Genomic DNA, 27,668 nt, shown 5'->3' with positions numbered 1-27,668 from the left:
CCAGTAATACCCATGAAGTTAGTGGGGAAAGTTTTATTTTGATAAGGTAGGAACAGTGTCTTTCCAACAATGCTTCCCTATATAGTTAATTTTTTTCTTAAATGAGTGACTTTTGATGGTTTTATTTGTGGGTGTGTTTTTTTATTCTATATGATGGTCATATTCATTTTTCCAAGAAGGGAAAAGGCAATGTGAGGCCATTTCTTCCCCCCCCCCCCCCCCGCCCTTTTTAGCACTTTGTCATTGATTAGCAACACACTTTTGATTTTAAGAATTCTAGGATGTTGGGAATTTTTGATTAGCTGCCTATAATGTGATGCAAATTTTTCTTCTGGCCCTGAGTTTGTGAGGTGCCATGAAGGGAAAGCTGGATCATGGGCATTTTTTTTCTTTGTGGTTGTAAATGCTCCAGAAGGTACAGTGTGATGAATCCCTCCAATGCACATAAATAAAATAAGATGACAGGTGGCTGCCAATTCAATTAACATTCATTCCAGCAAGGTTGTTGTGGGAGAAGATAAATAAAAATGAATGTTGAACTGGTATGCCATAAATGCAAAGTCACAGTACCTAGGTAGGCACTTTTGTGCCTTTATTTTTAGGGATTAGCTTTCTTTCTGCATAAGTATAGACGTTCAGAACTTAGGAGATCCTCGGTGCTGTTTACAGAGCACTTTTTGGCACCAATAAAGCTGAGCAATAATGTGTAGCTGAGGTAGTTTCATAGGCTTTGGAGGAGGCTGGGGCCTTGGTGATCATTTAGTTCAACCCATTCATTTTACAGATGACTACTTGTCCAAGGTCATTGTCCTCCTATTACATATATTAAAACTGAGGTCCAGAAAATGATCACAAGATGAATTAGCAATAGAGTCTAGATTTCTTTACCCTTGCCAGGAGCATGCTTTTTCTCATTTAGAGAATTTTCTCTTTTTAGAGATTGTCTTGGTAGGTTGTAAAATGGAGGAGCCATTTGCCAGGAAGGAAAGACCCTGAGTTATAGGTTAAAGAGACTAGCCAGAAGAGTCCTCATAAACTAGCCTTAATTTTACAGATACTGAGGGCCAGGAAGAAATATTTTGTCATGAATTCCTGAAAAAAAAGAAATAATATATGCATGACACATATTTAAGTTTAATCCACATGGCTAACATTTTCTTCAATACTTTATTAAGTCTTGACGAATTGTTTCTAATGAAACAATAATTTTAACCCATGATTCCAAGCCAGTTTCTGAGGCTCACATTAAAAATTTTAAAATGGGCTCTCTCTAATAAGTCTGAGCTGGCTCTGGCACCATATTGTTGTCTCCCACTCTTGAAGACATGCAGATATCACTTGAGGCCATTTTCAAAGGGTAGTTTCCATTACCAAATTCATATCATATAAGAAGAGTGGTGTAAAAGATATTATTATTATTATTATTTTTGGTTTTATTTAATTAAAAATATTTTTTCCATGTTTCCGTGATTCATTTTCTTTCCCTCTCCTCTTCCCTTCTCCTCCCAGAGCTGACAAGCAAGAGTAAAAGATACTATTAAGAACTTGTATCACTGGAAAAGGTAGTAGGCTGCTCATATAGAGGATTAGGGCAAACAGACACTGAATAACATACTGGTATCCAAAGATTATTAAGAAGGTTGGATGAAGGTCTCCAGAACATTGATCTTCTATGGATGATTTGTGGAAGACTAAGGATAGGAGCCACCCAAGATGCAAAGAAATGGTTGAGTTGTGATCTATCTCTTCTAATGGAAGGATTCATAAATCCCTTGCCATAAACTCATAGTCATATATCAGAGGGAAAGAATTCACAAGGGCTGAGAAACCCTGGAAGACAGATAGACCAAGGGTAATTTGGGGGGGAAATGAATAATAATTAGTGCTTATTATGTAAAAGTGCTTACTTTCAAGGAGGTAATTAACACTATTCTTCTGAGTACAAGCCAGAAACCAGGTGGAACAGATGGGACCTGGAGTTGTGAAAAGATATCCTGGGTTAGCTTTGAAAATGAGATAGCAAGCTTCATGGTGCAAGGGAAAACAACTAATAGGAGTATTGGCAGTATAAACATTTAAGTAGCTTAAATGTACCTGCCTTTTTTTCTTGTTGTATTTGATCACACCCTCACTCTAAATGGTACATTGCACTGCCTATAAGAAGAGCTTATAACAATTGTACATGATCTCAACTTGCTCTCTGTTATTGAAGCTCATATATATTTTTAAATACCAGTATCTCCTGGTACTGTTATGTAAAGATCAACCATGGGGCCTCAAGATCTCAGAAGAATCAAAAGTTCATGTATGGCAAAGGGCAAGGTAATATTATTTCATCCATGGTAGGTAGAAGGCTACTGGAACACAATACCAGTGGTGGGAGAGGTGATGCAAAAAATCTTAACCAAAATATATGTGACTGGAAGGGAAAAAAAAAGAATGAGACCTATTTTTGAACATAACCAATGTGAGAATTTATTTCTCTTGGATAAGCATATTTATTATAATTTATGACATATTTATAATAAACTATATAATGGTTATATATTACATTATGGTATAGATAAAAATAAAAATAAATGGTAACTCAAAAAAAGATATGTGACTTGAAAAATAAGTAATTTATTCCTATAGGGAGATCGGAGATCTCTAATTCTGTTCTAATATCCAGGAAATTTTAAAAGAAGAGGAAGAAAGCCTTCAACTAGTAGAGTAGTTATCTATGGAGAGTTGATGGAAAGGTGTGGACAGGAATCATATAAGTTGGTATGGATTGGTTTGCAATCTTTAAGGAATATCCTGTATTGATGAAATAAAAGTTCCATTGAAACAAGACAGGAGAAAATTTTGCTTAATAATAGTTTGAATATCCATATTTATGTGTACATACATACATATCTAAAGTACTGATTTCTTTAGTAGAGAATGTACTCCTTCTCTGAATGCAGATGGATCATTACAATGCTACAGTTTTAGAAAGTTTCCTGGAGCAATGAGAGGTTGACTTCCTCAGGGTTAAATAGTCCTCATGGGTCAGAGGTGGAATGAGACTTAGTCTAGGTTATCCTAGGTTTGGTGGAGTACTGACACCAATGCAGAGCGGGCACTTTGGAAGCTGCTCAGTTTCCCCTCTTCCCAACACCCAAAGACATTTTTTGCATGCTCATCCTTCTGTCCAGCCACTCAAAGCAAGCACTTCCTCCACTTTCTTGGATAATAGGGGGCAGGGCTCACAGACAGGTTGAATTTGCGCCCTAGGCACCCGAACTCAAAAAGGCTTGCCAACTCTGTCCTAGGTTCTTTATTAATACCCTGCCTCTAGTTTCTATAGCATAGCATCATATACATTTTTCTCATTTGGTTCTTACAACTCTCCTTTGAAATTGGCAGTACATATGCTCTCCCTATTTTATGGAGACTCAGATGAAGTTATTTTTTTCAGTCTCATAGCCAATAAGTGAACTGGGAGAGGACCAGAAAGATTCTGCCTCCAAACTCTTCAAACTGACTGTTGGACAAAGCTACTTCTCTTTCAATTTATTTCAACAAGTATTTATTAAACACCTACTATGTTTTAGATGAGAAAGACTTAATCCTTATCCTCCTGTCTATCTGGTAGAAAAATTATCTGATTGATTGATTGATTATCTGATTGATTGATAGTCACGCATCTATGCCAAGGCTTGTTTGTGCCACTCCTGCCCAGGTCCTGCTGTAAATCCACCCCAGAAGCTATACCCAACACACTAGGTACTTTCTTCATGTTCTTTTGATGTTGTGTACATACAAATGGAGCAAAAAAAAAAAGCTAACCACCATTTATTCCTCATTTTTGCTATGAGCTTGACCCTTTGTTCTGGTCAGCACATTTCTCAGATGACAACCTTTCTTGTGTTTTTCCTCAATTTGTAATATGTATTCACCTATGTACCTCTCTGGTTCTTTGGGTGCTCCTTCATTTCAATTATTTGGAGATCTTAGGATTCTATAACTCATATCCATATGACATTACTGGAGGAGTATTGGTGTAAAAAGGTGGAGCCTTTGTTTTGGGGAGAAATTTGGCATAATTGAAAAAATTGCATTCTACTTCCTAAAGGAAAACTTACAATGCTAGTATTTTTCTCTTAATGTTTTTTTTAATATAATATATAGGTGACTAAATCATGTGCTACATCATGACATCATGAGTTTGTTATTTCCAATGACTTACTGGCAGTTTCCCAATGCATAGTATAGTACCTAAGAAATTAAAATCACCTCCATCGAATTCACCTTGCACATGTGACTTACAGTACTGTAAGGTTTCATTACTGGGTCTACACTTAATTTTTTTCTTTTCAGTTTAGAAGAGCCTTCAAGAACCCATGCTTTACTGACATCATCTTTAAGAATTTAGAGGCCCTTCCATGCCAAGATAGACGTTAAAAGAGTTCAGTGGAGGATCTGGGAAATGTCACAAGGATACGTCCTTATTTTAAATATATTGACTTAGTTCGCCAGGAGGGTAGTAAATAGACAGTCTACCTTAAATTTGTCCTGAAGAGACTTTTCAGGAATGAAAACAGTTTCAATGTTTAGCCAAGACACTCCTGAGATTGCCAGGAGAGTGTTGATTGAAATGATTTCTCTGCTTTTTGAGGAGAGAAAGACTGACCCAGCTCTCTGGTAGAAACCTTACTGACCTGGGCTGCATTTTGATTTCTTAATAATGATTTGGCTTGTTCAGGGATGATTTTGGAGAAGGAGACATATGGCATAGTGGAAAGATATAGGACACTGATTTAAGAAAGCTGGATTCTGGTCTCTTACCCACTCTGATCAAGCTGAGTGATCTTACTGTCCTGCTTTCATATGCAAAATGAGGAGAAAACTCCTTTACTACCTTTCTCACAGGATTGATGAGAGAATTAAAACAGAAGACAAAGGTAAAATCCTTTGCAATTGAAGAATGATAAATAAAAATAAACATATTTCTATAGTAATGTCCCTCCTTTGCTTTCTTCCTTCTTTTTCCTTTTTTCCTTCCTAGTCATCAGACATGAGAGAGGCCTCAGAATTGAATACTGAAAGAAGGGATTAGACTTTGACTTGGCTGGCAATTTACTGTGTAGTCTTGGAAAAGTCATTTCCTTCCTCAGCATCACTGTTTTCACCTTAGTTTGGATGAAGAAAGTTGAATAATAATCTTTAAGACTATTTCTATGCTGAGATGGTATGTCCCTAGGCTTTAGGGTAATTTTCTGCCCTTATTATTTTGTTTTGGGTTGTAAGGCCCTAATCTACTCCAATACTCTGTGTATTTTCTAATTTGTAGGATTTTTTTTTCTTCTAATGCTGGCATTCTCTGTTCTAGGTTGTGGAATTCCTTCTTGCTCTGACATTCTATGTTCTATGTAGTCTTTCCTTCTCTAATATGCTATAAATGTAGGTGTTTGTTTTGTTTTGTTTTGCTTTTGGACAAGATTATTACTAAAGTAGTAGGTAAGGGGAATGTTGTGATGGTAGTTTACCTATATTTTAGGAAAGAAGAAAGAAAGGAAGATGGGAAGGAATGAAAAAAGAAAAAGAGGAAAGAAAGGAAAGGAGGAGGCAATCAAGCATTTAATAAATACCTGCAATGTGCCAGTCACTGTGTTAAACACTTTACAAATATTATCTCATTTGATCCTCACAACAACTCTGGAAGTATATGCTATTATTATCCCTATTTTGCAGTTGAGGAAATTAATGCAGATAGAGGTTAAGTGACTTTCCCAGTATTGCATGGCTAGTGAGTATCTCAGGCCATATTTCAGCTATTGGCTGGCTGGGCATCCCTCTATAGTAGAAAGCATCTTGCTGAATCACAGATAGGGAAAGGAAGTCAGAAGACAACTATCTATATAATCACAAGACTTTTGAGAGTTGGAAGGGGTCTTAACAGCAGCTAAATCCAAATCATCCATGCAAATCTTTGCTCAAAGACCTCCAAGGAGAGGGAAAACAAACTAACTTCTCACCAAATATCTCATTTCTCCTTTAGACAGCACCAACTGTGTCATGGAGTCCCATACTGAACTTGGAGTTGGAAGAGCTATGCCTTAGCTATGTCACCTAAATGCAAGCCTGTGAGCAAGTACACAAGTCAAGCGCATTTTTTATACCTTCTTTTATAAAATGGAATCAATATTTGCCTTATTTTCTTTGCTGGGCTTTTGGGGGAAAGGCACTTTGCAAACCTTATGTATATATAAAAAACACACATAAACAAGAGCTATTTGTTGCTGGAGATGGAGCTATAAGATTTCTTCTTCATCTTTCTCCTGGTTTCGATTGGTGGGAATTGACAGTTTACTTTAAAAATTGCTGAGAACACACATATGGACAATGACATTTTCTCAATTTTTTTCACATATTTATTTGATAGAACTTTTTTTTGAGAGTTCTGGACCTGTGGTTTCATCAGTATAGGGAATTCCCAGGATAGAAACTCCTTCTATCAATTCAGATCAACATCAGGCAGCTACGTGGTATAATGGGTATAGCACAGGATCTGGAGTCAGGAAGACCTGAGTTCAAATCTACTTTCAGACACTGCTATCTACCTTGATTTCTTTATCTCTACAAATGAAGGTTCAAGTCTCTCTGTAATCACCAAAACTGTTAAGATTAAAATTCTTTGGAGCCTGTATCTTAATTTGTAATAATTTATTAAATAATAAGAAGCAGGTCAGAGAAAGAAATGACACTATTCATGTGTGACTGGCTATTCTTTTCACACACCTTCTTCCTTAGCTAACTTGAGTGCACGCTCCCCAACTGTCCTGTCTCATTATCCTTTAGCGCCAAAGAGAGGGACTTCCTTTCTCAACCCAAACTTATACATTCAGTGATGGACACTTTCTTTGGTCTCTCTGATGGGCTGGACTTGAACACAGTCCAGGTCAGAGGCTAGACTCCTGGATTCCAAGAGTCATGTTGGGATAAGAGCCAAGCTTCTTATGGATTCTAGGGAGTCTTATGGTGTCCTCCCAGAGTGAGCGTGCTTCTCCCTTATATAGATAAGCCTCAGCCTTGATCTTAACTCAATCAGAAGGTGGGGTTGAATAGCAACCCCAAAAGAATAGGGGTTCTGAATAGTAAATTCTCACAAATGGGGACAATAATAGCACCTACCTCTTAAAGTTGTTGTGATGATCAAATGAGGGAGGAAATATTTATAAAACATTTTGCAAATCTTTTTTTCTTAAACCCTTAACTTCTGTGTATTGGCTCCTAGGTGGAAGAGTGATAAGGGTGGGCAATGGGGGTCAAGTGACTTGCCCAGGGTCACACAGCTGGGAAGTGTCTGAGGCTGGATTTGAACCTAGGACCTCCCATCTCTAGGCCTGGCTTTCAATCCACTGAGCTACCCAGCTGCCCCTACATTTTGCAAATCTTAAAGTACTATATAAATGCTATAATAATAATTACTATTACCATCATCATATTATTATTAGCACCATTTAGTCTCAGAAAATTTTCTTGACCACCAAGAAGTTGTCCCTTGCCCCAATTTACACAACTAGAATGGGATAGAGGCAGGACTTGAATTCATTTTTCCTGATTCCAAGGTTGACCCTCAACATTCCATTTAAAGGAAGAGCAGAAGATGATCATTTATTTTGCTTCCATTTTTTAAGAAGAATTTAGCAATGCTTACTTGGCAAGTGTTTAAGTGAATATGGTAATTAGGATTCTGTTGCTGTCTTGTAATGGTTAATTGGCACATTTTTGGAAAAGGTATTATGTCACTAAAATTGTTCTGTTAAGTACTGAAGAGGCTAAAGCATGAAAAAACAAATAAACATTGGTCCTTGCTCTTCCTTTCTCCAGTTTTTATTCCCAAGAGGTCCTGATTTTATATTCTGTTGGGTGATTTAGGCTGGAGAATTGAAAACTTAGTATGAATTGAAAGAAACTCATGCTTGTGGAAGTTGTTATTTCGAAGATAGGACAGAGTAATTTGGAGCTGGGAGTACCCTTATAAATCATATAGTTTAATTCAAATTTTTATAGATTAGCAAACTATATAAGATGGAAGGCAAGGGTTTTTTTAAAGACTTAAATGATTAAAAATAATAACCCAGAAGTAGTAAATGTTGTTGCTTGTAGCTGAACCTAGCATGGCTTGACTCCTTCCTTATATCCATTACTGGATAGCTACTAATTATTATTGTACTCACTTAAACACTGCCAAGTAACCGTTGCTAAATTTATTGTTATAAAACTGAAGCAAAATAAATTCATCACAATAAAATATTGTATTGCTGCAGTTCACGTTCATCTTGAGGTAGTGTTGAGATAGTAAAATGTTAGTGGGTGCTTTCTCTACTGTGCCCTACACCCAAACCAGCTTTTAGAATATAGTTGCCCCCTTCCCCAAGACTAGAATGTCCTTCCTTCTCACTTGTATCTCTTTGAATCTCCCAAGTAAAGCTCAAATGCTACTTCCTACACAATAGCATTTCCTGATCCCTCTAGATCCCCTAATGTATCTTCTTTCTACTTTGCATATGCTCACATATACATGCCTCTTCCAGTAGACTATAAGTTCTTCAAAGGAAGGGACTACTTATTCATTTTTATTTAAGTTTAAACTTTAATTTATTTCATTTTACGTTTAATTAATTAATTAATAAAGAAAATTTTTCCAAATAAAGATGTTTCCATGATTCATATTCTTGCCCTCCCCTCCTTCCTCCCCTGCCTCCAGTAGCCAATCAGCAATTCCACTGGGGCCTACATGTACCATTGATCAAGACCTATTTCCATGTTATTAATGTTTGCAATAGAGTATTTAATTTTTTGAACTTAGCACCTAGCCTAGTCACTGGATGACAGCAAGTGCATAATTCATTAATTGAGTTTGAAAATCAGCATTGGACTGATGGTTATGATTGGTGGCAGTGGATAAAAGATGTAACAAACTCAGACAATAATTGTTTTTTTCCATTGAGAAACCCTGGTGCCTTTCAGTCTCTGGCCCATTTTCCTCCAGTATACCAGATATCTTATTTATTTATTTATTTTTTAAAGTATTAGATACCTCAGGGCTCTCTCTAATCTATTAAAACCCTGGGGGGAAATGCAGAATTATTGACACAAATTACTTTTTTCCTCTAAAACCTTCCAGCTCCATGGTGTCAGTAGCTTTTGTGAGATCTCATATATTTTGTGCCCTCTCTGATTTCCCAGTATTAAACTTTTAGGAACATAACAACATATTTAAAAAAAAAGACCTAGAACTTTCTCCCTCTAGAGAATTCTTCTCAGATACATGAAAGGGTCCTTGACTTCTTGGTGTCCTTACTCCCTTCACTGGTGTCCATCTAGTTTAGTAAATGGTCTTCATGAGTTATGGTTGCCAATAACTAAACTAATATTAAAAAAAAACATTGCCTGAGAGCCAATCTTTAATCTTTGAGTGATAAACACACATAAACTTAGCTAGGCTAGTCCTTGGATGACAGATAAGTAGTCTACTGAAATCTTTTCCAACTTGGTAGGGCCTTCTGGAACTTGCGTACTAATAGCAGAGTCTTTGGGACTCCAGGATCACTTCTACTGCCAAAATGGGGCATCAGAGGAAGGCTCAAATAGACTACATTTACTTAGATTCCATTAATTCTGCATTTGTGATGGTACCGCTGGGCTTGTGGTTTATATTTGCACAAAAAGCCTTTCTAAGCAACATCAAAAGGGGGCTACTTCATCTCTGTAAGAGAATTAATTAACTCTAGTCACTTCTTATTGCCTCTAGGATAAAATGTAAACCATTTCTGCATAGGTTTTAAAAATCTTCACAATCTGGTTCTCTTTAAGGGGAAGAGTTTAGTTAGCATTTACCGGAATAGTGTGCTACTAATATCAATAAACAAGTATCGTTAAAACTTTTGTGATGTGGCTAGCAGCATGCTAGATTCTGGGGATATAAGTTGTTGAATTGTTTTTCACTTTTCAAAGAAGAGTAATGACATCGTGGGGTGATGGATTTATATGATGCAGAATTGCACAAAGTTTTCAGCCTCCCTCTCTCTTCCAGAGTCATCCAAGTACAGTAGCAGGACAAAAGTTGGAATGAGTGGCGATGGCCAGGGTGCACTGGATAATGCTGGAGTCTTCTATGTCTGACCAACACATGCTTCTACTGCCTCTGTGGCCATTGGAACAAATTGTTTTGCTTCTGCCCATTTAGCTGAGAGAGAAGTCTTCACATTTTTGGGGTAGACACCCTCCCCAACTCAACAACAGTTTTGAGACCTGTCATGTTGCCCTCAGTCTGGGTTAGCCTGTCTGTTGATATAGTTGTCTCAGTGGTCACTGCATATGTGATAGCTACTTGGAGCCACAGGTGAGACTTAGTAGATGAGTGGACACCAAAGGTGAGCAGCCCTGATAAGGGGTCACCAGAAGTACTAGTCTTCCCTGAACATTCAACTACAGAGAATGAAATTATCTGAGATTACATTCTAATGGAGGAAGAAAAGTAAATATAACACCCACATGCATCTCTATACATGAATATGTAAATGCATTTATATGTATATAAAGAGAGAAAAAGTATAAAGTAAATATACAAATATAAAAATAATTTGGAGGGAGAAAACAAACTAGTAGTTGGGGGAGAATCAGGCAAGATTTCATGTCTGTGTAAGATGAGTGCTTTAGTGATGTCTTAAATGAAGATAGATTCGATGAGGTGCAGCTAAGGAAGGAGTGAATTCTAGGCATGGGAGATAGTTGGTGCAAGGACACTGAGCTTGGGAGGTGGATGGGTGAACCCACAGATAAAGCAAAATATAAAGTGATAAAGTGCAGAAAGGGAAGCAATAATGTCTGTGGTGTCTGGAAATATAGGTGATGGTCAGATTATGGAGGTTTTTTTAAAGCTAAGCAGAAAAGTTTTTATTGTATCTTAGGGGCAATATGAAGACACTAGAGTTGATTGAATAGGTGAGGTACCTGACCAGGAAAAGAGGTAAATGACCAGGTACATGAATAAAGGAAATTACTTTGGTAGTAGTGTGTAGATGCTGGAAGAGTGAGACTCAAGGGAGGTAGAACATTTAGGAGGCCATTGTGACAATCTATATGAGAGATGATGAGTATTTGTTTTTTTTTAATTGTTCATATATATATTTATTTATTTAATTTAGAATATTTTTCCATGGTTACATGATTCATGTTCTTTCCCTCCCCTCCTCACACCCCCTTCCTGTAGTCAACAAGCAATTCCACTGAGTTTTACATATGTCATTGATTCAGACCGATTTCCATATTATTAATATTTGCATTAGGGTGATCCTTTAGGGTCTACATCCCCAGTCATATCCCCATCTAACCATGTGATCAAGCAGTTGTTTTTCTTCTGTGTTTCTACTCCCACAGTTCTTTCTCTGGATGTGGATAGTGTTCTTTCTCATAAGTCCCTCAAAATTTTCCTGGATCATTGAATTGCTGCTAGTGGAGAAGTTCATTATATTTGATTGTGACACAGTGTATCTGTCTCTGTATATAATGCTCTTCTAGCTCTGCTCTTTTCACTCTATCAATTCCTGGAGGTCATTCCAGTTCGCATGGAATTCCTCCAGTTCATTATTCCTTTGAGCACAATAGTATTCCATCACCAACAGATACCACAATTTGCTCAGCCATTCCCCAATCGAAGGGCATCCCTTAATTTTCCAATTTTTTTGCCACCACAAAGAGTGTGACTATAAATCTTTTTGTACAAGTCTTTTTCCCTATTATCTTTTTGGGATATAAACCCAGCAGTGGTATGGCTGGATCAAAAGGCAGGCAGCCTTTTAAATTGCCTTCCAGAATGGTTGGATCAATTCACACCTCCCCCAGCAATGCATTAATGTCCCTACTTTGCCACATCCCTGCCAACATTTATTTATTTCTTTTGTTTTGTCATGTTAGCCAATCTGCTAGGTATGAGGTAGTACCTCAGAGTTGTTTTGATTTGTATTTCTCTAATTATAAGAGATTTAGAACACTTTTTTATGTGCTTATTGATAGTTTTGATTTCTTTATCTGAAAATTGCCTATTCATGCCTCTTGCCCATTTATCAACTGGGGAATGGCTCGATTTTTTTTGTACAATTGATTTAGCTCCTTATAAATTTGAATAATTAGGCCTCTGTCAGAGGTTTATGTTAGAAAGATTTTTTCCCCAATTTGTTGCTTCTCTTCTAATTTTGGTTGCATTGGTTTTGTTTGTACAAAACCTTTTTAATTTAATGTAATCAAAATTATTGATTTTACATTTTGTAATATTCTCTATCTTTGCTTGGTCTTAAAATCTTTCCTTTCCCATAGATCTGAGAGGTATACTATTCTATGTTCACCTAATTTACTTATAGTTTCCTTCCTTATATTTAAGTCATTCACATATTCTGAATTTATTTTGGTATAGGGTGTGAGATATTGATCTAAACCTAATCTCTCCCGTACTCTTTTTCAGTTTTCCCAGCAGTTTTTGTCAAATAGTGGTTTTTTGTCCCAAAAGCTGGGATCTTTGGGTTTATTTTATACTATCTTGCTGAGGTCATTTGCCCCAAGTCTATTCCACTGATCTTCCCTTCTGTCTCTTAGCCAGTACCACATTGTTTTGATGACCACTGCTTTATAGTTATGAAGATAAAAAATAATTAAGGCTGTTATAAACATATAAATTAGTATTTTAATTAAAGCCATGCTAATAGATAAAATCATTAGACCACGTGCTTGTAAGAATTCAAAACTGCCGCCCCAGCCATTATTGTTACCTCCCATCTCTTCCTGAGTCTGCTGGCCAAGAGGTGGTAGCTAAAGAAAAAGAGAAGGTTCCTCCTCCCCCCGGGAGATTTAAACTGTTCTCTGCATGGAGACGTAGATGTCCCCACACCCAAAGAACCGGAACCAGAAACCCGTTGGACCACGGGAAATGTAGTTTGATAATTTCTCCGTGTCCATAGAAAATACATATATATACTTAAAGATGGCATCTCCCAAATTTAATTCTTACATAGTATAGTTTAATATTTGATACTGCTAGGCCACCTTCCTTCACATTTTTTCATTATTTCCCTTGCTATTCTTGATCTTTTGTTCTTACAGATGAACTTTGTTATAATTTTTTCTAATTCAGTAAAAAAGTTTCTTTGATAAGTATGGCACTGAATATGATGAATATTTGAACTAAGATGATGGAACGGAGAGAAGAGGTCCAGTGTGAGTGAAGTTGTGAAGTTTAATATGGCAAATTATGCAACTGATTAGATACTTGGGATGAAGAGAGTGAAAGGGGAGGATAGTGCAAAGATTGAGCCTGGAGGACTGGAAAGATTATGATGTTTTTGGCAGAAATACATGTTTAGAAGATGGGTATGTCTGGAGGGAAAGACAATGAGTGCTGCTTTGGATCTGTTGAGTTTTAGATGTTGGGAAATCCCATTTGAAATGTTCAACAGTAAATTGCAAGATTGAAGCTGAAGGTGATAGACTAAATACACACATACATCCTACACATATATCGTACATATATATCCATATGCTTATCTATATATGAGTTGTTTTCATGGAGGCACTAATTAAATCCATAGATGATAAGTTAATGAAAAAACTGTGCAGAGGGAGAAGAGACTGAAGAGAGCACTCTGGAGAACATCCACAAATAAGGGTTATAATATGGATGATGAGTCAGGAAAGGAGAATATGAAGGCTCAGTTAGACATGTAGCAGGGAAACAGGGGAGAGGGTGGTCTACAATGTCAATAGTTCAAATGGGGTGAGAAGAATGAAGAATGGTAAAAGGCCATCCAATTTGCAAATTAAAAGATCATTGGTAACTTTGGAAAGAACATTTTCATCTGAGTAATGAAATCGGAATCAAGATTATCCAAGGTTGGGGCTCAGTGCAAACCTGGAGTTGGGAGATCCTGGGATCAAATCTTACCTCAGACAGTTATTGTGTGTGTGACACTTGGCAAGTCACTTAATCTCAGACACCTAATCCTTACTGCTCTTCTGCCTTGGAACTGATACTTAGTATAGATTCTAAGATAGAATGTAAAGGCTCAAAAAAAGATTAGAGAAGACTGGTGTGTGAGGGAGAGGAGAAGTGGAGGCAATGAGTGTTGATAACTTTTTCAGTGTTTGACTGCTGAAGGAGGAACGATATTGGAAGATATCTTGAGGGGATGGTAGGGTCTAGTAAAGATTTCTTTGAAAAAGAAAGACTTAAGCATGCTTGAAGGTAGTAACAGAAGTCCTAGTAGATAAGAATTACTAAGGAAACCAAAAGATAGTGAAAATAAAGGTGTATTTTTTCCTCCAGACAAATTCATATTCCAACTTAAAAATCTCTCCCCAATCCACTTAGCGATTAACATATGTTCTTGGGAATCTCAGAGGCACTTTCTAATTCAAATTCTGAGTTTTAGGCCCAAATTTTGAAATATGCCCACAAGTTAAAATTCAGAATGAGAAATTAATGATGTTTCCTGTACATGACATCTGGTGAAGGTTTGTATTAAAAATAAAAGAAAGGATTGTTATACTGATCGAGATGAATGTGTTTATTCTAGGGTCTTAGATCCATTTTCAAATTCTTTTCTTGGGATTTAGAGCATAAGCAACCACCCAAATAAATCTATCTAAAGGGACAAATGCCTAGATCAAGCCTAACTTTTCAAAATCCTTAACATCCGTGGGGCAGAGGAGAGTTTGGGATAGATCAAGAATCTACCAAGATCATTACCAACTGTGGATTTGCTGGATTGAGACCAGCTTTAGTCAAATAGCCAAGAGACTTATTATTTGCAAATATTGTCAATCAGTGATTTGGTGAAGTAATAATAATACAAACTAGCCTTCATAAGCTACTTCAAAGTTATCAAGATGCTTTCCTCACAACCCAATGAGGGAAATACTGAAGATTTCATTATCTCCATTTTATAGTTAAGGAAATTGAAAAATGTCTATATATGAAGTATTAATAAGGTAGGGACAATCAGTGATGTTCCAGAGGGTATGACATTTAGAGGGTCATAATTATATCTGTACTATCAGTCTAGGAACAATAGAGCTTTCTTACTTTGCAAGAATAATTAGCTAAAGAGATGAAAACTACTAGAGGAAGGGTTGGGTGAATCTTTACCCTAATATAAACACATCTAGGTAGCACAGTGGATAGAAAACTAGACCCAGAGTCAGGAAGACCTGAATACAAATCCAACCTTAAACACCCACTAGCTGTATAACCCTGAGAAGTGATTTAGTGTCTCTTTTCTTTAATCTATTAATGAAGGAAATAGCAAATTACTCCAGTCATTGTCAAGAAAGCCCCATTGGGATCCATGATGAGCCAGACATGACTGAATAACAACAAGCTTGCATGAACCATGGACAAATCTACTTAACCTTTGTCTGCCTCAATTTCCTCATTTATAAACTAGCACTTGCATTCCAGAATTACTGTGAGGATCAAACAAGGTCATAGTAATACAGCTCTTTGCAAACCTCAGTGTAAAATATATGTTATCTTTGATCTCCCTTCTTTTTTTCTTATTTTGACCACCCATTTGGCAGTGTCCTAGCCCTTTACCAGTGTCTCTTGTCTCTCATTTGGGCTGGTGATTTCCTCTTCCCCCATAAGTCATGCTGTCTCCTTTAGACACCATTTTTGGTACTTATTCCAAGCACAAAATTTCCTAAATTAGTTCTGCCCAAGAAAATACTGTACTTTTGATATATTTTTAGTAGGAAGATCATACCAACCCACTTCCACTCATAATAATTTTGATATCCTTTTAAAGGACCCTAGGATGAAAAAAGGAGTGGGATAAAAGGACTCTTACCTTAAGTTTCCATATACCGGTGCACACTGGAATCAACCATGGGCCCCATCTGTCAGTTGTGCAAAAAGGATGTGGTTGAGATGAAGAGACAATGTGACTGACTTGTCTGTGTTCTCATTTGTGTAATTTTTGGTAGACTTCTATGACTCACTTTAATGCAGGACTTGGAGGCTCTTTCAATGTGAACTTAGGGTGCCCATGTACATAGATGAAGAGATATGAAATGTATGGGTAAGAGAAAAACATTTTATATATACACACATATGTTGTTTGTTGTAATGGAACTGAAGTGTCTGGGAGGGGCATCAGATTGCTGCCTGTTTAGAGGCAGGGTAGTATATAGTGGAAAGAGAATCAGATATGGAGTGAAGAGTCCAGAATTGACATCTAACTTTTGATACAACTTGTATGACCTTGGGCAAATAATTTTCTCTTTCTAGACCTCAGTTTCCTTAACTGTAAAATGAAGGGATTGGATTAATTTCTGAGCTCTCTTTCATTTCTAAATTTCTCATCATATGAAATTCTGGACAGCAGTATGATAGAACAGTAGCTTTGTTTAAGAGAATTTTATCTACTGGGCTTTCTGTCAGTATTGGCTAAATTATTATAATCAGGAATAAAGAATGAAAGCTGCATAGACCAAAATGTTTACTAGGAAGTTTCATGATGTTCCTTTGGGAAGCAATAAAATATGGATGATTTTGTGAGAAGATTTTGGAAGCAATCCTGTGTTTTGAAGAATGAATTTTTATTAGGAACCTCATTTTTCAGGAGAGGGATAGGAAGTAGTTAGGTGGTGTTTTTGTGGTTATTTTTTGTTTTTGTCTCTTTGTGAAAACTTTTTAAGAACTTGGAAACTGAATATATTTGATCTTATGCTGAGGGGGTGATTATTTTGGCAAGAAACATTTCTTCCTTACCTTCTGAACATGGTGTGATGCTAGGCTAGAGATTCTCAAAGGCTTAGAGAGGATACAGTCATGGATTTCTTTATGTATGTAAATGACTCATACAAAAGAGAATAAGAAGGAAAAAAGAGAGATCTCTTTTAAAGGACCCTATATTTGAGGAGAGAAGGATGGGTTTAATATGGCTGAGAATGGCAATGGATATAATGGAATTGGGGAGCCAGGTGGGGAAATGGATAGAGTACTGCCCTTGAAGTCAGGAAGATCAGAGTTCAAGTCCAGCCTCCGACCTTGGGCAGGTCACTTAACCCTGTCTGCATCAGTTTCCACATCTGGAGCTGAAGAGGGAAATGTCACACCACTCCATTTTTTGCCAAGAAAACCCCCAAAAGGGGTCACAAAGAGTCAGACATGACTGAAAATAATTAAAATGTGGTGATGGATGTTTTGTGGAAGAAATGCCACTGAAATTTGATCCAGGAGGACAGAAGTGGCTTCAAAGTTTGTAGATGGTAGAGAAATCCAATCCAAGCACAGGATGAGGGGGTGGTGGTGGTGATTGTGATGGAGATAAGGAGTAAGTATAACCAAAGAAACAAGAATGGGAGAGGACAGCATGTGAACAGTTGATAGTGAATAATCCAGTTTGTTTGGGTGAATGTAATAAAATTAGGATCTTACATCAGAGTCTGAATAGAGAAGGTCTTGAATGCCAGGATGAAGAACTGATAATTTATTAAATAGGGTAGTAGAGGATCACAGAAGGTGTTTGAGGAGCAAAGTAGTTTGAGGAGCAGAGTGGTTATTTTGGAGGATTACTTGCACAGCAGTATATGGAGGATGACTTGGGAACAGCAGGGACAAGAGACATTTTACTGAATTACCTGTTACAGTCACTTTAGTTCTTCACCTAAATATTTATTGAACAAGACTCCATAGCAAAAGATGGGTGAAAAACATTTTCTCTGTCCTTGAGGTGCTTATTATTTAATAAAAAATGGAATTGCATAAAAACAGTCATAAAACAGAGTAGCATCAATAAGTGCACAGGAGAGGTTTAAATAGAGTTGTCAAGATCTAGGGAAAGAAAGTTAGAATCTACCTGGGTGGATCAGGGAAAGATTCATGGAAGAGGTGCCACCTAGAGTGGACAATGAAGGAAGAGGAGCCTAAAGAAGTATCAGTATTTCTGTGAAACTGGAAGGATTCAAGACCCTTTACTCCCTGGTAAAAAAAAAAAAAAGTATTTGAGCAGACGTTTCTACATTCAGAATCAGCTCTAAAACTGAGTCGCATAAACAGACATATGGGCCTGTCACTTGTTTCTGACAATGCAGCAAGCTGCTGGCCAGGGCTGAACAGTGATGCTTCAGAGGCCTCAATGTGGAAACCAATGTGTGTTAGCTTCTTTTCTAATGCTGACGCTGGGCTAGAGACTAAGGAAGTGTGCTTTCTGTGGCACACCACTTGCATAACTGTGATAAGCAAGGTCCAGGAAGTAGAATACAAGATGCTGCTTTTGGAGGAGGGAACCTTGCCAGGTAAACTGTTTAATAACTGTTTTTCTGAAGTAAGGAATGAAAAAGAATTAGGAAGTGCTTATACTGTGCCAAGCACTGTGCTAAATGCAAAGGTTGGTTCCAATAGAAAAAGCAAGACAATACCTGCTTGCAAAGAGTTAACACTCTTCATTGGGAAAGAAAATACTTAAAGCAGCTAGAGGAGAGCTAGGTAGTACAGTTGATAGATCACTGGGGCTGAAGTCAACTGTATTCAAATTTGTTCTCAAATACTTCCTCCCTGTGTGACCCTGGGCAAGTCACTTAACCTCAATTGCCTAGACCTTACCATTCTGATTTAGAGTTGTTACTAAGGCTTTAAAAAAAAGCTTTAGAAAGAATGGAAAAGATTCTGAATTCTAAAGGGTTAGCTATTGGGCTGATAACAAGGGGACCATTGGTTATATCTTTTGGTCAGAGGACAATATCCAGTGTCCAGGAGGGCATCCTGGCAGGGCAGATGGTAAGGCCTGGAGGATGGAAAGCAAGACTGGTTGTGCCTTTTATAATAACAGTAAGGGCTCAGCATATAATTGCTGAATGAATAAATGAATGAATGAATAATTACTGGAGAAAAGTTAAGCTCCAGCTCAGCTTGAATAATAGAAGACTGATCACATTGCTTATAAGAAATAAGAGTCATTACCTTAGGATGCAATGGAATGGAAGATAATACGTGTTTTAAAAATTTGTCCCCTAAGGACTTCATCCCGCAGCATTCTCTACTCTTCCTCGGATTCCCTTTTCATACATCCCTGTGTTACATCCCAGTGTGGGTTTGTCTATAAGGGTTTATTTCTCGCTATAATTAGGCCTGGGAGCACTCCATCTCACAGGAGGGCCTAGAATTGGTGACTGCCATCTTGTTAAACAATCTGAATTGATATCTTCCAGTATGCATCTATTCATTCATTATTTGCAAGTCACAGCCATTCTGTTTCTACAGACTGACTTTAGATTACTGCCCTCCCCTTGGTATTCCAGCCAAACTGTCCTACTTGCTGTTCTGCCATACAGAACATTCCATCTCTCACTTCTGCCTTTGCACAGGCTGCCCCTGGTACCTGGAGTGTTCTTCTTCCTCCACTTTGTATCTTGGCATCTCATTATTCCTTCAAGCTACCACTTGAGTATTGTATACTCTGCAAGGACTTTCCTGATCTTTCCCAGTTGCTAATACTCTACTCCCCTCTATACTTTATTTTGTATATATTTCTTATTTATCTGAAATTATCTCTCCTCTCTCTCCAGTAGATTATAAACTCTTTGATGGGGAGGGAGTCTTATTTTTGTGTTTTTGTCTCCCCAAAGCATAGAACACTACAAGTCAGGTGTTTTAATTCTTGATAGTTAAATAAAAGTGAATTCCATTTCATCCAGTATGAATAAGTCTTCATTGTCTCCATCACATCACTCCCTTTGTTCCAAAAATGCCATTGACTGCTCATTGCTTTTCCCATACTTGTACTTATATCCTTTGTCTTTCTTACATGTTAGAAAGCCGTGTTCCCTTATTTGGTTGGATTCACTCTCCTCTACCCCTTCATTATGATTGCTAGAGTCACAGATTCATACAGTTTTAGAGTTATAAGAGTCCTTGGTTGTTATCTGATTCAATTTCTCTCCTCTTCTATATTTTACAGATAAGGAAACTGAAGACAAAGACAGTAAAATAACTGACCCAACTAAGAGAACACATGTAGCTAGCACAATGCCTTTCCTATTAGGAAATTTATATTTAAAAAAAAATTGAACCAATATTGGCAAGTTCAGGAGTAGAAGCTGGGTCTCCACCTTCCAGTTGAGTGTTGTTTCTTCTATATCACTCGGGTTTCTCAGTTACCCCCTACATTTGTGTTTGAGTTTTAAAGTCTGACCTTGATTCAATAAGTATATTGTATCCAGAGTTCATTATCGTTACAAAAGAAGACTGATTTCCCCCCCAAGAATCTAACAACACTAGTGATTCAGCATTAGCCCAGCCCCTCATAAATGGTAGGAGCATAATAAATGTTTGATGCCTTTAATTTTTCAAGTCGTCCAGGTTTGAAACTTTGGAACCACTTTTGACTCTTCTTTAGTACCGTGACCACTGACTGCCACTGTAGCTCAGATTTCTCGTTGTTTTTTAAAAATTATTTTTATTTATTTCATTAAATAATTCACAATTACATAGACTAGCCAAATAAGGAGAGGGGCAGAATTTAGAAGTGCCTCAGGAAAGAAAAGGAGATGGACCCAGCAAAGGATGTAGTCAAGGCATGGAAAATATGGTGGATTTTGAAAGGCAGGGCTATTTTTTTCCCCAGACCATGACACTGATGGAACAATCAACATTACATAGCTATGATTTATATTGATTTGCTTATTTATTGAGTTCTTTCCCTTCCATCTCCTTTAGTTAAAGAAAGATTAAATAGGTCCCAGCCCTTTGGGCAGATACATTTTTTTCTCCAGAGGCCTTAGTTTCTTTATCTATAACAGTGGTTCCCAGACTTTTTTGGCCTACCACCCCCTTTCCTGAGAAAAAATATTACTTAGCCCCCTGGAAATATATTTTTTTAAATTTTAATAGCAATTAATAGAAAAGATAAATGCTCCTGTGGCCATCACCACTTCCCTGGATCACTGCAGTACCCACCGGGGGCAGTGGTGCACACTTTGGGAATCACTGCTCTCTAAGATGAAGGTGATGAGCTAGTTAAAAGTTAAGGTTTCTCCCTGATCCAAATCTATCATATGATGCTTTCCTGACAGTTCTTTCTTCCTTGTTTTATTTGTGAAGCAATAAGGTTACTTATGTGCCTTTCACATCCAAGAATGGGGTATTTTGAATGAGCAATTGTTTTGTTTCTTTAGGATTTTTGACATAAGCTTTGTAGGTGAATACTATAAATTTTCTCATGTTCTGGCATAACTTAGGGGAAGATTTAAGAAAGAATGAGAGGGGTCAGCTAGGTGGCTCAGTGGATAGAGGACCAAGTTTAGAGTTAGGAGGACCTAGGTTGAAATCTGGCCTCATATTCTTCCTAGCTGTGTGACCCTGGGCAAGTCACTTAATCCCATTTGATCCTTGCCCTTCTGTCTTAAAAGTTGTTATTAAAGCAGAAAGTAAGGGTTTAAAAAAAGAGACAGTGAAAGAATGAGAATCCCATGGTGGTGGCAATGGTGCAAATGATAAGAAGAGGGTAAAAAGGTCCGTTAGGTTAATCCACAAAGGTTTCATGAAGGATATGGGACTATATTTTTTTTAATTGGACAGAATGTCAGGAATATACTACTTTTAGGTGACCAGACCAATTGATGCAGTGCTCAATGAAATTTATATAACTTTGATGTTTTACTTTTTGTTTTACTTTTTAATTCTATTGGAAAAAAAAGAGAATGCTTAAAGAATAGGTATAGTGCTCAAGGTGTCTGGCACAATGATAATAGAAAACAGAATGAAGGTAGAGTTACTCAATTCTTAGTATACTTTTTTTAATAATTGCTTTTTAAAAAAGGTCATTTATTTATTTTTTATTTAAGAATATTTTTCCATGGTTATATGATTCATGTTTTTTCCCTTACCTCCTCTCACCTCACTCCCATCGCCAAAATCATTGATCAAGACCTATTTTCATAAATTAATATAACTTTGGATCAAAGTAGTTTCTGTTTTTTAATTTAAAATTATTTCATCCTCTCTGATATTATATTACTTTTCTATTTAACACATTTTTATTAGTTCTATTTCTCTACTAGCTTGGAAGAAGGAATTGATATCCCTTCAGAGTTTCCTCATTATGACTGATTATCTGGTAGTTGTTAGTAGTGAGTGATAACAAGGGTTACATTCTCCTCTTGCCCTCAGACCCACATGGGGGACACCTCTTCTGTTCTTAATGTACCTGTCATATTAGGGGGGGAGCACTCTCTGAAATAAATGGAAAGAAGGTTTACGTGGGCTTGTGCCTGGCACTTCATGGAAGTGAATGGAGATGACCTCATTGGATAGGGCTAAAATCCATTCACATAGAAGACATTACAGATTTTTAGTAGTAATATTTTATTTTACCCTTTACAATTTTTAACATTCACTTTTAAAGTTTTGAGTTCTAAATTCTGTCCCTTCTTTTGACCTTCCCTCCCTCCCTGCCACCCCCTCCTTGAGATGATAAACAATCTGATATAGATTTTATATGTGTAACCATATGAAATATTTTTCTACCTTAGAAAAATACTATAGAGAAGTAAAATCTTCATAAAAATTTTAAATAGAATATATTTGGCATATTTTACATTTTATATTTTATTTTGGCCCTTACCAATACAGCTAAAATCCCTTTATATAGAAGAAATGACAGATAATCCATGATCATCAGATGCAGGGAATTTCCATAAAGTATATTTTACATGCACTGTGTAATTTACTTGCCATCTTCTCTGTGCCAATAAGCACCTGTGCTCTGTGGACACTATATTCACTCATTACTTTTATGGTATCATAATTGGCTAGTCTTAGGTCAGATAGTCCAGACACATTGGTTGGACCACTTCTAGATAAAAGAGAAGCTTTTTTCAGATACACTGGACAATGGTTCAAGATCTTGGTCCGTGGACATGTTAGTACTGGAGGGCTGTCTGTCTCTCTAAATACATAGTGTCCTATGTGATTTTGTATCTTTGAGACTTCTGGGGAATGGGGTGGGATGGGGTTGGAGTGAGGGTGATAGGAGCTGTTGGGAAAGCAGCTCTCTCCAGGTTCAGTATCTCTACTCTGTCAAGACCATTACTTCCTGTTGGGGCAATGCAGGTGGAACTCTACATTCCCTTAGTGCTGTACCTAGATATGACATCATTTTCTTCAGAATTCTGGTTCAGGCCCATTCTACAATGGTTCCTTTATGGAGATAGCTACTTCACTGCAACCTGTGAATGGGGAGCCTTTCTTGAAGGTTTTCTGAGCATCCTCTACTAGGGACTGAATTCACTGGACACATAACTCCATGGGAATGGCAGCCTTTGAAATAAAGGGCTTTGGAAAGTATGGCTGGTTGGGTGAGGATCATAGAATTTGAAGGTAGGAGAGAGATCATCTAATGGGGCATAGAGTTAAGTTTAACTTTGGGTCTGTAAACTTGTCTTAAAATATTTTTCGACTATATTTCAGCACCACTGGTTTTCTCAGAGAGTCTATACATTTTATTTTATGCCTTTAAAAACATTATGAGGAGTACATAGGCTTTTCCAGATAGCCAAAGGGGTCTGTGCCATACACAAAAGAGGCTAAAAACTGTATTCTAATTTCAGTCCTCTTTTTTGTAGATAAGGAGACTGATAACTGAGGAGGTGAGATTTCTTACCCAAGATCACAGAGTTAGTAAGGAATAAGGCTGTGATTGGAACCTCCTATCTCTGATTTCCAAATATTTCCAGTACATCAAGATGAAAATTGTCAAAGATCACTGAAAAAACCAGGAGATTTTGTTTATAATAATTTATGTGGTATTAAATGTCTCTATGACCATTACCAAGTTACTTGATCTCCAAGTCTTATTATACTCATTTAAGAAAACAGAGATGGTTTTCCTTGTCCTGCCTGGATCTCAGGGTGGTAGAGAGGACAAATTAAGCTATTATGTGTATATAAACCACATGCCATTTAGAGTTTTTCATTCGCAGGACAACAAATTTGCATGCTTGATAGATTGTGCTTGGCCATCTAGTGGAGTTGGGATAAAGGTGGTATAATAGCAAGAAAGACCTCAGTGTTATTTCTATTATCCTACATCTTTGCCCTGTACTCCATCCAAATGTGTTTGACAAGCTAACCTTTTCCATTTCCCTCCCTTCTGCTATTTTCCATGAAATCCTTAAACTCACTTGCTTTCTTTTCTTTAGAACTTAGCATTCCATTTCTAAATTTTCTGTCTTTCCACTGACTATGCCATAGATCTAGAATGAGTCCTCTCCTCAGCTCCACTTCATAGAAAGCTCAGCTTGGTGGTCATCTCATTCAAGAAGCATCTTTCAGATGCCTCTATTGTGCTCTCTCTTTAAAATCAAAAACAAAAACAAAAACCAACCAAAAACCTTTACCTTTCATCTTAGAATTAATACAGTGTATTGGTTCCAAGGCAAAAGAATACTAAGGTCTAGGCAATGGAGGTTTGGTGAGTTGGCCAGAGTCACATATCTAAGGAGTGTCTGAGGTCACATTTGAATTCAGGACCTTCCGCCTCTAGACCTGGTTCTCAGTCCACTGAGTTGCCTAAGTTGCTCCCTGTGCTATTTCTTTTTAAAAAGATTCTGCCTTTCTGTGGTCATATTGTATCCTTCAAGTAGGTTCTTGAGGGCATGGATTAGTTTCTGTTTTGCTTTTTTTTGCTCTAGTGCTGAATACTTGTTAAATTGAATTGAACTGGCTACTTTCCCTTGTGTAGCTCAATGTAGACATGGAGACCTCCTGTCTACTTTCTCTTATCCCAGTGCCAATTATATATTCTTGCTTCTGAGTTCATAATACATACTCTCATACTTCATTTGCATAAGATTTCCCTTTTAGTTCTAATATTCTATGTTCTAATCCTAATATTCTATGTTCTCATTAGAACCCTATCTAGTTCTAACATTCAAAGTTCTAAAACTCTTGGCATCTCTAGTATTTTATATATACTTTTTCAAATACTTTGGGAAAGATGCTTTAATCATTGTAATGAAAGGGAACGATTCAAATAGTCCATTGACTATGTTTGCTTGCTCCCTAAGCTGTTAAGCTTGTGGCCAAAATGGGGTCTGGGCAGGAATTGTAGTTGTGTTATAGGGCAGAATTTATTTGCATAGCAGAAGCAGTGTGGGAAAACTTTCTGAATGTCTTAGTTCAATCCTTGGCTGAAATCAGGCTGTCATTTATATACACAGCACACTGTGTCTTTTTCCCATTTCAAGAGATTCTTAATAGCCAAAATGTTACTAAATGAACTGCTTTTAGAATGCTTTCAAGTAGCATAATGAATAGAAATCAAAAGATAAATTAAAATATTGATTTAAAATATTAATTTATTAATAATATATTTTTAAAACTGTTTAATTAATTCATTTAGAATATTTTCCTACAGTTACATGATTCATGTTCTTTCTTCCCCTTCTCCCTGCCCCCTCCCATAGCCTATGAGCAATTCCATTGGGTTTTATATGTATCGTTAATCGAGACCTATTTCCGTATTATCACTGTTTGCAATAGAGTGATCATTTAGAGTCTACATCCCCAATCATATCCCCAATGAACCATGTCACCAAGCAAATGTTTTTATTCTGCATTTCTACTCCCACAGTTCTTTCTCTGGATGTGGATAGGTTCGCTCTCATCAGTCCCTCAAAATTGTCCTGGATCATTGCATTTCTGCTAGTAGAGAGGTCTTTTATGCTTGATTGTGCCACAGAGTATCAGTCTCTGTGTACAGTGTTCTGGTTCTCCTTTCACTCTGCATCACTTCCTGGAAGTTGTTCCAGTTCACATGGAATTCCTCCAGTTCATTATTCCTTTCAGCATAATAGTATTCCATCACCAACAGATACCACAATTTGTTCAGCCATTCCCCAGTTGAAGGGCATCACCTCATTTTTTAATTTTTTGCCTCCACAAAGAGTGTAGCTATAAATATTTTTGTACCGGTCTTTTTCCTTATTATCTCTCTGAGGTACAAATCCAGCAGTGGTATGGCTGGATCAAAGGGCAGGCAGTCATTTAAAGCCCTTTGGATATTAAGTAATGATATTTTAAGAACAATTCTTCAATGTATCTGAATAATAGCTAGAAACTAAATTGAGATGAACCAATGCTAATATTTAAACATATTAAACTACACAATAAAGCAGGTAGCTATTTTTTAAATAGTATACCTTGAACTTTTATGAGACAAAATGATTAAAGGAAAAGTAGATATCAGAAATTGTTATAAAAATAACTGCTTGTGTACATTTCTCAGCTGAATATATACTGACCTAATTTTCCAAACTTTTCATGAAATCAAAGAATTTTTAGCTTTGGGGGAGGAAGCTCAACAGCTAACTAGTCCACTCACAATCAAAATGAATTTGCATTTAAATATATTCCACATGTGTTCATTGGGCATCTTACTTAGGAAAACGCACCAGTTCTTGAGGTAGTACATTTCTTTTGGACAGTTCTAATTTTTAGGAAATCTACCCTGATGTCAAGCCAAAATTCATCTTTTTTGAAACTTCCACCAGAGCTTGTGGTTCTTTGGACAAATGGAACAAGTTCAATCCTACTCTGACATGGCAGCCCTTTAAACACTTGGAGACAGCTGTCATGTCTATCTTTGACTTTTCTTCTTCAGGTTAAACATCCTTGTTCATCATGGTGTGAAACAAGATACATATTGCTTATATACTAGAGAAAAACTCATGGAGGAAATAAAGAGAAAAAAGGTATGGTTTAAACTGCATTTGGACTCTGTCCCTTCTATGGCGGATAGCCTTTTTTGCCCTTGACTTGTTGATAATAGTTGTTATAATAGTAAGAATTAGTAGTTAATAATAATATATTATTATTGTGACTATGTACAATGTCTTCCTTGTTCTGTTTACTTTACATCACTTCATATAAGTCTTTCCAGGTTTTGTTTTTGTTTGTGATCATCTTATTTACAAGAAAGAATTTACTTCAAAGGTATAGCAAGAATAAATGTGAATATTTATTTCCTTAGGATTGAGGAGGGAGGAGAATCCTCTCCCTTACAGCACTTTAGTATAAGGAAAGTAGGCACAATTTAACTTCTTTGTATATGACATCAGTCTTATCAAGTTTGTGTCCAAAAGTAATTTTGCCTTAAGATGAATATTTTTCACAATCAACCCTGAAGTTCAAACCTTGCTTCTTGGGCCATCAATGCTACACTGATTCCACACCTGAATTCTGGGATACCAGAACTCCTAACTTTTAAAACTTGTTTTCCTCATTGGTCTTCATAAGCAGAATCACCAACTTCTCCCAGAGAGCTAAGGCAAGGAGTGGTAGTAGAAAATCTTTTGCATGACTCCATATTCAGTCAGAACATCTCCCCCATTCAGCACATGATTGAGTTGGTTAGGATATTTGTGGACGATTTTAGTTACATGTATGTATGTTTTAATTCAACCCTTATTTGAGACCCTATTATGTGCAAGGCACCTGAGCTAGGAAAAGGGAAGGTAGTGTTAAGCAAAAGCTTAAAGATTTCTAAGTATGCTTATTTACATGTAATCACAATTAAAAGCAGAGTGTGATTCATGTATCAGAAGATAAATTTGAACAAAGGAGCTCAGAGGAGAAGATCATTTAT

Source organism: Gracilinanus agilis, chromosome 6 (genome assembly GCF_016433145.1).
Source record: "Gracilinanus agilis isolate LMUSP501 chromosome 6, AgileGrace, whole genome shotgun sequence".
In the NCBI taxonomy this organism is placed as follows: Eukaryota; Metazoa; Chordata; class Mammalia; order Didelphimorphia; family Didelphidae; genus Gracilinanus; species Gracilinanus agilis.
Note: the sequence above shows the minus strand (reverse complement) of the source record.